The 13,306-nt window shown below is 37.7% G+C and overlaps 1 protein-coding gene across 1 annotated transcript in view; it reads left to right on the forward strand.

Moving 5' to 3' along the window:
- Positions 1 to 2,308: 2,308 nt before the first annotated feature.
- Positions 2,309 to 13,306, forward strand: part of EFCAB5 (EF-hand calcium binding domain 5) — a 169,448-nt gene continuing 158,450 nt past the window's right edge. The window contains exons 1-2 of the mRNA XM_008010917.3: positions 2,309 to 2,363; positions 3,618 to 3,702. The gene's annotated coding sequence lies outside the window, so the exon portion shown is untranslated. The remainder of the gene's footprint in view (positions 2,364 to 3,617; positions 3,703 to 13,306) is intronic.

Consider the following 13,306-nt stretch of genomic DNA (forward strand, 5'->3'; position numbering starts at 1 on the left):
TAATTGCTTATTTCTTTGTTCCTTAACATTTTGTGTGTACCTCTACTCTTTTACTTTGCAGATTGAATTGCATCTGTTTCCCTCACTGAACTGGGAACTTTTTTTTTTTTTGAGACAGAGTTTTGCTCTTGTTGCCCAGGCTGGAGTGCAAATGGCATGATCTCGGCTCACTGCAACCTCCGCCTCCCAGGTTCAAGCAATTCTCCTGCCTCAGCCTCCTGAGTAGCTGGGATCACAGGCACCTGCCAACACACCTGGCTACTTTTTTGTATTTTTAGTAGAGACAGGGTTTCACTATTTTGGCCAGGCTGGTCTTGAACTTCTGACCTCAGGTGATCCACCCGCCTTGGCCTCCTAAAGTGCAGGGATTACAGGCATGAACCACTGTGCCCAGCCTAAACTGGAAACTCTTTAAGGCAGGTCATATTAATCCTTTTAAGCCCCAACATTTGCCTGCATATAGAAAGCACCCAATAAAGGCTTATTGAGTTGAATGTATCTGAATGCATGCAAACCAAATAGATTTTAAAAGAAACGGAAGGAAGCTTCTCAACAATTTCAGGAGATGGACACCATAAGCAAAGAAATGAGGCTGTTGAGAATATACAGTTGGGAGCTATCACATACATTTATTTTCTATTATTTATTATTTATTAAGTGCTTCAAAAAGGCTTTGAGGCAGCTATTTTTAAATGTTGGAAACTTTTCTCTCCAAAGGCAGTACTTTTGGTTTATTTAGCTAGAACATGTGTTATGTTGATAAAAAGAAAAGGGAATGGCCAGGTGTGGTGCCTCACACCTGTAATCTCAGCACTTTGGGAGGCCGAGGAGGGTGGATCACTTGAGGTCAGGAGTTCAAGACCAGCATGGCTAACATGGTGAAAACCCATCTCTACTAAATGTACAAAAATTAACCAGGCGTGGTGGTGAGCACCTGTAGTCCAAGCTACTTGGCAGGCTGAGGAAGGAGAATCACTTGAACCTAGGAGGCGGAGGTTGCAGTGAGCCGAGATTGTGCCACTGCACTCCAGTGTGGGCAACAGAGTGAGACTCTGTAAAAAAACAAAAAGAAGAAGAAAAGAAAAAAAAAAAGGAAAAGAAAAGAAAAGAAAGGAAAAGAAAAGGGAATACATTACAGCATTAGATACATACTATTTCAAATTAGAGTATCTAGACTGTAACTGTCCTGGAGGCAGAGACTGTGTGAATATAATTTTGTCTTTACACAATACCTAGCTCATATATACATAAACTCTTAAATGATTTTTGGCATGGCAGTGATTTAATAATCTGTGAATCTACAGTCATTTGCAGTAAAGTGGGGATCTGGTAATTATTTAATACCTCGATATGAATAAATAAACCAGATAAGTCACATTCTTCTGGAATTCTCCCTTGCCAAAAAAAATGCTTTTTGAGATATTATTATTCTGTTCTCTATCTACCTTTCTTGCATGAATTAGGTAGCCATAAAAGTTTCGCTTTACCTCACCTTGTTATCTCAAAAATTAATGAGGATGACAATCATGTTAAAAAATGCAATTGCATTACTGTTGCTGTTATTGTTTTTTTTTTAAATGATAGTAGCGATGATTACTATGGTGAGTTTTCTTGTCTCCCTGAGCAATGATCTAGCTTTGGTCAGTAGCAACAGCCATAACAGTAATACAGTTGGAAAAGTTCAGCAGTTGAGAATGTATCATTCAATAGAATTGTGGAGTGAGGTGAGGGCAGGAGTGAGGGAGATTTTTTAACTTATAGAGTACTTTGTGATGTTTATTAATATTTCTTTCTTTTTGTTATTAATACTGGTCTAGTAATATTCTTCTGTACCATTTGGTGATACCTTTTGGAGTCCAGATGAATGAGTCAACATCTCAAGAGGAAGTCAGACCTGATCAGGTTCTTGTCCTACATAGGTTTATTACATTTATGAGAAGATTTGAGATTCAACATTCTTGGGAAAATTGAGATGCAAAATCATAGTCTATCATTTAATTATTTCTCTTTTTGGTTGAAGTATTCTGCATCAAGTTTTGACAGAAATGCTGAAAAGGGGGTCAAAATAACAGTTGAGTCATGGCGACCTGCTTCTAGTTGGTTGGCATTCCTTGATTATATATAAAAGTCTGTTATTGTTTGAATTTGTTGATACAACTACTTTGTGTAATTTTATTTGGCATGATATTTACTCATTATGTGAAATTTTTAAAAGTTAAAAGCTTACTGTATTAAAGTATAAGACAGTAGTTTAATCCACAGCTCTTTTTGGATGCCATTTACTAACACTGTTTCTATTTCAGGAAAATGGAAAAGACAAAAAGAGGAAATGGAACTCAACTGAAGTGAACGAGCTTCATGAGGTAGAGTTGGCATGAATAAATCAGATATTAATGCTGGAGAATAAACTAGATAAAATCAATTTTCTTATGGTAAAAGAAAAGATGTGGGTATTCAAAAAGATAAGTAAAATTGCAAAAGGGAAAGGACAAACTCATGTTGATTATTAAGCTGATTCATTTGAGTAAGTTGTGGGAAACTTCCATAGACAGGTAAATTATTTGTGAAGAGCTGTTATAAATTACAGATAAATAAGAATGCTTTCTAAAGTTATCCTAAAAACTGTAACGACCAGCTTTTAGGATCACTTTACTATCATGCTGAAAATGTAATTTCCAGGTTAATCATTTAAGTAACTTTGTGTTTAAATAAATACAAGGCTATAATAAAGAAAAACATTTCATAGAAAAGGGGAGGCAATTGAAAATAGTCCTGTAGATTCACAAGTGAGTTGACTAATGTGAGTTTTTAAAATATCCTACTGATTGTCGATGGCTGACACCTGTAATCCCAGCACTTTGGGAGACCGAGGTGGATCACTTGAGGTCAGGAGTTTGAGACCAGACTGGCCAACATGACGAAACTCCATCTCTACTAATAATACAAAAATTATCCGGGCATGGTAGTGCATGCCTGTAATCCTAGCTATTTGGAAGACCAAGGCACAAGAATCACTTTAACCCAGGAGGTGAAGGTTGCAGTGAGCTGAGATTGTGCCGCTGCACTCCAGCCTGGGCAAGGGTAAAACCGTGTCTCCAAAAAAAAAAAAAAAATTCTATTGTCAGATTTTTAAAGTACGTTAGCATGTATACAAAAACTATTTTGTTGCTATTCATAAAATTAATCCTTTATTTCCTCAATTAAGATGAAATGCTTTTTCTTTTTGCCACAAATACAGAAAGTGATTCTAGTAGTAAAACAGTAGCATTTCCAAAGGTCTGATTTCCCTATGCTATGGTTTCAAATCATGTTTCTATAAAGTGTTGTATAATTCAAGAATTAATGTCATCTAAAATGATTCCTAGCGTATTACTTTGTTAGTAATAGGAAGATGTGATGACATTTTGAACCAACACATTTTATCTTGTAAATGCAGAAAATACACTGTGATTACCTCTTTGCTTCTAGTATACAACATTATATCCCAGAAAAATTAACTAGGGATGTTTGGTTAACTCTTACAAAGCAATAAACTTTCCTTTACTTGGAATAATTTATACAACTTTGTGGAAAATCAAGTCACATTGAAATTGGTGATTTTTTTTCTCTTTTCAAAGACTTTACAGAGTGTGCCAGATGTTCCTGTAAAAGAGGCCACCAACAATGTGGTGGAGAAAGCAACGGATGAAATCAAATCCCAAGGTAGAGAACGAGCCTTTCTCTTATACAATAGAATCTAAAACTGGCCAGGCGTGGTGGTTCACGCCTGTAATCCCAGCACTTTGTGTGGCCAAGGCGGGTGGATCACCTGAGGTCAGGAGTTCAAGACCAGCCTGGCCAACATGGTGAAACCCCTTCTCTTCTAAAAATACAAAAAATTAGCTGGGTGTGGTGGCGGGCGCCTGTGATCCCAGCTACTCTGGAGGCTGAGGCAGGAGAATCAAATGAACCTGGGAGGCAGGGGTTGCAGTGAGCTAAGATCGTGGATTGTACTTCAGCCTAGGTGACAGAGCAAAACTCCATTTCAAAAAAAAAAAAAAAAAATCTAAAACTATCTTTAAAATTTTACTGGGGATGCATTCTTCAAGATTTTGCATTTTAAAGACATAATTTCAGGAGATATTTTATTTTATTTTTATTTTTTAGAGATGGGTCTTGCCCTGTCACCCAGACTGAAGTTCAGTGACATGATCATACTTCACTGCAGACTCAAAGTCCTGGGTTCAAGTGATCCTCCCACCTCAGCCTCCAGAGTTGCTGGGACTATGGGTGCACACTACACTACTTCACCCAGCTAGTTTTTTAATTTTTGTTTTTGTAGAGACAAGGTCTTGCTGTGTTGCCTGGGCTGGTCTCAATCTCCTGAACTCAGGCGATCCTCCTGTCTCAGCCTCCAGAGTCAGTGAGATTATAGGCCAGAAGGTATTTTAAATGCAATTTGGGAAATAATTTAAAATGTATTTCATTCACCTTCTATTAATGCTTTTGCGGCAATTTATGATTATTCATCTTGCACTTAAAGATAAAATTTAAGAAAACTGACTGACATCTAGCAGGCAACCCACTAATACAATAATCAAATGGATAACTCCAGTGATTTGGGATGCTTATTGTTGTTAGCCCTGTTTATTGTTTTTGTTTTTGGTTTCTTTTGGTGTTTTGTTTTTTGGTTTTTTTTTTTCCCCGAGACGGAGTGTCACTCTTGTTGTCCAGGGTGGAGTGCAATGGCGCGATCTCGCTTCACTGCAACCTCTGCCTCCCGGGTTTAAGCAATTCTCCTGCCTCAGCCTCCTGAGTAGCTGGGATTACAGGCATGTGCCACCACGCCTGGCTAAGTTTGTATATTTAATAGAGACAGAGTTTCCCAATGTTGGCCAGGCTGGTCTTGAACTCCCAACCTCAGGTGATCCGCCCACCTTGGCCTCCCAAAGTGCTGGGATTACAAGCATGAGCCACTGTGCCTGGCCTACCCTGTTCATTGTTTTTACACTTGTACTTGACCACATATTTATTCCATTTGATCCAAAGCTTGACTACGAGCCCCATCCTTAATCCAAATTCCACATAATTATGCAGATTGAAAATTTATAGGATTAAAAAGGCTTCAGAAAAGTAGATAAGACTTTCATCTCTTTCATTACAGCTCTTTTAACTCCAAATACTTAGTGAAATCCCATACCACCAGAAATTCTTTACAATATGTAAAATTTAACAATTTTACTGTAATTTTTCTTCAATTTACAAGTATTGAACGTTTAGTATATGCTAGGCTGAACTAGGACTGAAGTATAATAATATCAAAGTGTTTTCTGAACTATAAATTGATATATAGATGCTAGTTGTGATTTTTAGGTGCTGGATTTTGTTTTTTTTTTTTTTTCCCCAAAGTGTTTTTCTCTCTTTTTAAACCAACTAAGAGTAACTGTTTACTATTTCTTCTTAGTAATACACATTGTAATACATAGTCATTAAAACCCAAACTTTCACTTGGTGTGGTGACTTATGCCTGTAATCCCAGCACTTTGGGAGGCTGAGATGGGAGGATCATTTGAGGTCCAGAGTTTAAGACCAGCCTGGGCAACAGAGCAAGACCCAATCTCTAAAAAAAATATTTTTAAGAGAAAAAAAAAGAACCAAACTTTCCTTCAAATTATGCTACAAGGCTATAGTTCCTGAAATAGCATGGTACTGGTATAAAAGTAGACACACAGACATAGTAGAGAACCCAGAAATAAAACCAAATACCTACAACCAACCTTGACAAAGCATACAAAAACATAAACTGGGGAAAGGATACCCTATTTAATAAAAGTTGCTGGGGAAATTGGCTAGCTACATGTACAAGAATGAAACTGGATCCCTATCTCTTACCTTATAGAAAAATCAACTCAGGATTGATCGAAAACTTAAATCTAAGACCTGAAACCTTAAAAATTCTAGAAAATAACCTAGGAAAAACTATTTTGGACATTGGCTTAGGCAAAGAATTTATAATGAAGACCCTAAAAGCAAATGCAATAAAACAAAAAATAAATGAATGGGACCTAATTAAACTAAAAAGCTTCTGTACAGGAAAAGAAATAATCATCAGACTAAACAGACAACCTACAGAATGGAAGAAAATATTTGCAAACTGTGTATCCAACAAATAACTAATATCCAGAATCTACAAGGAACTCAAACAAATCAGCAAGAAAAAAAAAAAAAAAAAGATTATCCCATAAAAAGTGGGCAAATGACATGAACAGACATTTCTCAAAAGAATATATACAAATGGCCAATGAACATGTGAAAAGGGGCTGAACATCACTAATCATCAGGGAAATGCAAATTAAAACCACGATGAAATACTACTTTACTCCTGCAAGAATGATCATTATTAAAATGTCAAAAAACAATAGATGTTAGCATGGATATGGTGAAAAGGGAATGCTTGTACACTGCTGGTGGGAATGTAAATTAGTATAACCTTTATGGAAAAGAGTATAGAAATTTCTTTCTTTCTTTCTTTCTTTTTTTTTTTTGAGATGGAGTCTCGCTCTGTTGCCCAGGCTGGAGTGCAGTGACACGATTTTGGCTCACTGCAAGCTCCGCCTCCCGGGTTCACACCATTCTCCTGCCTCAGCCTCCCGAGTAGCTGGGACTACAGGCGCCTGCCACCATGCTCGGCCAATTTTTTCTATTTTTTAGTAGAGATGGGGTTTCACTGTGTTAGCCAGGATGGTCTTGATCTCCTGACCTCATGATCTGCCTGCCTTGGCCTCCCAACGTGCTGGGATTACAGGCGTGAGCCACCACACCCAACCGAGTATGGAAATTTCTTGAAGAACTAAAAGTAGATCTACCATTCAATCCAGCAGCCCCACTACTGAGTATCTACCCAAAATAAAATAAGTCATTATATTAAAAAGACACCTGCATGTATATGTTTATTGCCGCACAATTCACAGTTGCAAAGATATGGAACCAACCTAAGTGCCCACCAACCAATGAGTTTGGATAAAGAGCACTTTGGGAGGTTGAGGCGAGCAGATCACAAGGTCAAGAGATTGAGACCATCCTGGCCAACATGGGGAAACGCCATCTATACTAAAAATACAAAAATTAGCTAGGTGTGGTGACAGGTGCCTGTAGTCCCAGCTACTTGGGAGGCTGAGGCAAGAGAATTGTTTGAACTCAGGAGGCAGAGGTTGCAGTGAGCCGAGATCATGCCACTGCACTCCAGCCTGGCAACAGGGCGAGACTCCGTCTCAAAAAAAAAAAAAGAAAAAGAAAATGTGGTATATATACACCATGGAATACTACTCAGCCATAAAAAGAATGAAATGATATCTTTTGCAGCAACTTGGATGGAGCTGAAGGCCATTATTCTAAGTGAAGTAACTCAAGAATGGAAAGCCAAATACCATATGTTCTCACTTAGAAGTGGGAGCTAAGCTATGAGTATGCAAAAGCATGCAGAGTGGTATAATTGGCTATGGAGACTCAGAAGTGGGAGGGTAGAAGGAGGGGTAAGGGATTAAAAAAAACTACATATTGGGTACAATGTACACTACTCAGGTGACGGGTGCACTAAAATCTCAGACACCACCACTATACAATTTATCCATGTAACCAAAAATCACTTGTATCCCTGAAAATTAAAAAAAAAAAAAAATTTAAAGAACCAAACTTTCCAACACTTACTCTGTCTTTCTTATAAACTTAGTACTGTTTTCATAGCTTCACTAACTTCTAAAAATTTTCTTCCTGGCAAGTCTTTACTTGTCCTCTTCTACCTGTCTCTACCTCCTGTTTTTCTGATTTTACTTCCTTATACCAAACATCTACCACCAACACTGCACACATATACTTTGCCTTTACCTTAATCACTTGGGCCAGGTTTATAAATTAACTCATTCATTTTATTTTATTTTATTGTTTGAGATGGAGTCTTGCTCTGTCATCCAGGCCGGAGTGCAGTGGCACAATCTCAGCTCACTGCGACCTCTGCCTCCCGAGTTCAAAGGATTCTCATGCCTCAGCCTCCCAAGTAGCTGGGATTGCAGTCACCTGCCACTACGCCCATCTAATTTTTGTATTTTTAGTAGAAACGGGGTTTCACCATGTTGGCCAGGCTGGTCTCGAACTCCTGACCTCAGTTGATCCACCCACCTCGACCTCCCAAAGTGCTGGGATTACAGGCTTGAGCCACCATGCCTGGCCTAAATTAACTCATTCATTTTAAAGATGCCAAACACAATTCTGATCTAGGTAATTTGTTATACATTTAATTAGGTGTTCACTTTAATTAGTTTGTGGCCACATTTGCACCTACAAAACTGTACATATGTGTTCCATCAGGTAATGTATCACCTACCAGAAAACATGTCAAGCAAGAGTTTGTGGTCTTTCCTCTTCTTGTACTTTCAATTTCTCTTATTGCTTTTCAATGTATGGTAGAGAGAAATGTGTTTTGTTTAAAATTATTTATCCCAGTATATGATATGTACTGAAAACATTGCAGTTGCTTATTCTGATATCATACACAATGCAGTGTACTTATTTATTAAATGATCAGTCACTATTAAAACTTTTTATTCTAAATCCCTCGTTTGTGAATGTGTGTGTATATATGGGTATATACAAAGTAGGAAGAGAAACTGTTATTGCAATTTCAATAGGTCAAAGGAAGTGTCTTCATCCTTGTTACATATTTGTCAAAATTAAAGTCATGTTACCTTGATAAGCAGCTCCCAACATGCACTCAAATACATATTGTTGCATAGAAAATACTGTGGTTAAATGTATCATGTCAGTTCCTCATTTCTTTACCCTTGTTTTTCTACTTTTCAGACTGAGCTTAACTTGCATTTTGAGAATTTTTTCAACTATCAGTTTGCTCAGTTCTATTCTTATTACACAGCCCTAAGATTAACAATGTTTTGTAGGAAACTGCCTTTTCCTTTACCTATTGAATTTTAATTCCGGTGGTGTTTAGTAGTACTTCTTTACCTCCTTCCTTTGCAGTAGTCATTCTACATCATGTGCCAGTGTTAAGAAATCCTAATAATAAGGACAAAGCAACTGAGTTTCAAACAGGGCCTGTGTTTAAAGAAAACATCATACAGCTAAAGTAGCCCTGCTGGGTCAATTTTCACCAGTATAATCAGCAGCCAGACCCACTAATGTTATATGCCTCCTTGTGAAGAAAGAGCCTGCTAAGGCTTATTACAATATGAATTATAATTCATTCCTATTTATATCCTTAAATAGGCTTTGTACTGAGGCTCTGCCCAGCAGTGGGCCATACACTGAGAGCAGAAAATAATAAAAGTCACTTACAAGGCTAGACTTTTCAAAATATGTATAAGGAATTCTTTTGTGTCCCTACTTATTTAGTTGAAAGCATTTATACCCATAGTGCCCGGATAGTTCTTTTTATATTAGAAGGTAGACCACTAGAGTGGTGAAGATGTACATATTGGGGGCAGAGCTTGAAAGGCTCTTGATTCTTGGAAAAGTTTAGGAAGATGATCCTGAAAAAGAATTCCAGTGCCTGGCACACAGTGAGAAATTAATAGTTATTTATTGAGTGAGTATATAAATGAATCAATCAATCAATCTTAAAAGGTTTAGGATGTCCAACTAGAGACCTGTGAAAAAATCCAGTACCTCTCTGAAATTATTCAATTAAACCTCTGAATTCAATTGCCCTTGGGGCAGTGCTGTAATTTGTGATCCATGAATTCAGAGTTCACTCAGTCAAAAGACAGCTTCAGATAGGCTTGTTCAGAATCCTGATTTATTGACCCTGCTGTTGCCTGCTTCTTTTTCTTGTTTTCATGGTTCTAAGAGAGAAGTGTTTAACTACAGTGGTAACCAAACACATGTCTACTTCCATTCTGTACATCAGTGGGGACAATGCAAGCACTAGGATTATTGCTTAGCAACCTATAATAGCCAAGTACACTAGAAGAACACTACCAGGCTGCAATGAAGATGGAGAGTGCCCTAGTTCATGTGTGAGTTTACTAATGAGCCATGGCAGATAGGTAGATATTAAGTTGCCATATATCCTTAATGCAGGAGGAGGAATTGTCTGCCTTGGGTTATGGAAGACAGGTTAAAAGGAAAGAGTACAGTTGACTCTTGGACAACACAGTTTGAATTGCATGGGTCCACTTATACCCAGATTTTCTTCCACCTCTGCCGCTCCAAAACAGCAAGATCAACCCTTCCTCTTCCTCCTCTCCTCAGTCTATTGAACATGAGGACAATGAGAATGAAAACATTTATGATGATCCACTTCCACTTAATGAATAGTAAATATATTTTATCTTCCTTACGATTTCCTTCCTTCATTTCTTCCTTCCTTTTCTCCCTTCCTTTCTCCTTCCTTCCTTCCTTCTTTCCTTCCTTCCTTTGTTCCCTCTCTCTCTCCCTCCTTCCTTCCTCCTCCCCCCAACCTCTCTCTTTCTTTCTGTTTTAAAAAAAAGATACAGGGTCTCACTCTGTTGCCTAAGCTAGAATATAGTGGTGCAATCATAGCTCACTGCAGTCTCTCCCTCCTGGGCTCAAATGATCCTCCTGCCTCAGCCTCCTGAGTAGCTGGGATTACAGGCATGTACACCACGCCCACCTAAGTTTTAAATTTTTTGCAGAGACTGGGTCTTGCTGTTTTGCCCAGAGTGATCTTGAGCTCCTGGCCTCAAGTGATCATCCTGCCTCAGCCTCCCAAAGTGCTGGGATTACAGATGTGAACCACTGCTCCTAACCTCTTACGATTTTCTTCATAACATTTTCTTTTCTCTAGCTTACTTTATTGTAAGAATACAGTATATAATGCATATAACATACAAAATATGTGAATGAACTGTTCATGTTTTCAGTAAGGTTTCTGGTCAACAGTAGGCTACTACCAGTCAAATTTTGGGGGAGTTGAAAGTTATACATGGGTCTTTGTGCAGATATCAGTTCCTCTAACCCCTACATTGTTCAAGGGTCAACTGTACATTACAACCTATAGACTTGAATGAATTCCTTCCTTTTTACACTTACTTAAAAATAAAAATAAAAGCATTATATATTTATGAGCATTGTGACAAAACAGAAGGGAAATACACCTTTCCCTCATCCCCCACCCAAAGTAGTTAATGTGTTTGCAAATCCAACTTAGAGGTGAGGGGAAGCATTATATTACCCTCTTTACTTTTCCCATATTGGAATAAGAGAAGAGGCCAAGGAAGAAATCAAAACTTGGGAGAGAGATTGATAAATACTATCCACTATTAGATTTAAACATTCTGTAGATGAAATGTTGGCTTTTCCAGGGTTTCTTCACATACCAATTTTTCTCCTGGACAGAAAGATGGATACTATCTAAATAGGATTTAAAAGTATTCTTCAGGAGATATATATATATATATATATATATATATATATATATATATATTTTTTTTTTTTTTTTTTTTTTTTTTTTTTGAGACGAATTCTCACTCTGTCTCCCAGGCTAGAGTGCAGTGGCACGATCTTGGCTCACTGCAAGCTCCACCTCCTGGGTTCACGCCATTCTCCTGCCTCAGCCTCCCGAGTAGCTGGGACCACAGGTGCCCGCCGCCATGCCTGGCTAATTTTTTGTATTTTTTTTTTTTTTTTTTTAGTAGAGGCGGGATTTCACCATGTTAGCCAGGATGGTCTCGATCTCCTGACCTTGTGATCTGCCCGCCTTAGCCTGCCAAAGTGCTGGGATTACAAGCGTGAGCCACTGCACCCAGCCAGGATATTGGTTTTTAAACTTTTTTAAAGCAGAAAAACCTTTTTTTCAAATGAAAATTTGCTATGCTGTACAGTTATGTAAAACAAACTGAAGCATAGCCGCTCCAGTTACAAATAGTACAAGGAGTTTAGAGTCCTATGGCCTTTGAAACTCCCTCTTGGGACCTTGAGAAGCATAGTTCAAAAACCACTGCTTCACAGTAGGAACTCTTATTCTTGCAGGTGGTGACATAAATTGGTACCAATCACTCTGGGAAATAATTTAATAATATCTCCTTAAGATGAAATGCACTTACCTATGACCCTATGTCAATCTGTTCCTGCTGCTATAGCAAAATAGCATAGACTGGGTAATTTACGAACAGTGTAAATTTAGTGCTCACAGTTATGGAGGCTGGGAAGTCTAAGGTCAAGGCACCAGCAAGTTTGATGTCTGGTAAGGGCCTGGTCTCTGCTTCCTAGATGGCGCCTTGAACATTGTGTCCTCCAGAGGAGATGAACACTGTCCTCACATGGCAGAATAGATGGAAGGGCAAAAAAAAGGGAGGTGATTAGCTAGTTCCTTCCAGTCCTTTTAGAAAGGTACTGTTAATCCATTATTGAAGGCAGAGCCCTCATGACTTAATCACTCCCTCAAAGGTACCACCTCTTAATACTATCACATTGGGTCTTAGGTTCCAACATATGAATTTTGGAGGAACACATACATTCAAACCATACCACTTACAATTGAAATCCTAGTAATATATACCAGAGAAACCCTCACATGTGGACACAAAGAGACGTATGCAATAATTTTCATAATAGGATTGTCTTCATAGTAACAAACAAAAACAACAACTGGAAATAACCCAGTCTATCTAAGAGAGAATGAATAAACACATTACAATACAGTTATATCGTAAGATATTATGCAGCAGTGAAAATGAATGAACTAGACCTATACCTTTCAATATAGATGAATTTTCCAAATACTAAGTATAAAAAAGACTGTAGAATATATATAGAATGAAATATTTTTTATGAAATTAAAAAACAAGAATAATATATTGCTTAGATATAATAAAAAATAAGTGCATGGAAATGATAAACGTGAAATTCAGAATAGTCTATCTCTCAAAGTAGCAGTCTATGGGAGGCTTTAATATATAGGTTTTTTTTTCTTAAGCTAAGAGTAGATATATGCTACTTATTATAGCATCATTATACTTGCAGGTCTTTAATATTTTGTAGTAAGTAAGGTTAAAAAACACTACTCTAGAGTTATAAAGATTCTGGTCTCTTGCTATTATTATATAATAATATTTATTGAGAGTTATTAATGGTTGGAGCACATCTTAATAACTATTTTCCAGTTAGGGTTAAAAATAGTGAGTTTACCTGGCCATAGCAATCAGGCAAGAGAAATAAATAAGGGGCATCCAAATAGGAAGAAAGGAAGTCAGACTATCCCTGTTTGCACACTACATGATCCTATATCTAGAAAATGCCATATTCAGCCCCAAAGCTCCTTAAGGTGATAAACAACCTCAGCAAAGTCTCAGGATAC

The sequence above is a fragment of the Chlorocebus sabaeus genome, chromosome 16 (genome assembly GCF_047675955.1).
Source record: "Chlorocebus sabaeus isolate Y175 chromosome 16, mChlSab1.0.hap1, whole genome shotgun sequence".
Classification (NCBI taxonomy): domain Eukaryota; kingdom Metazoa; phylum Chordata; class Mammalia; order Primates; family Cercopithecidae; genus Chlorocebus; species Chlorocebus sabaeus.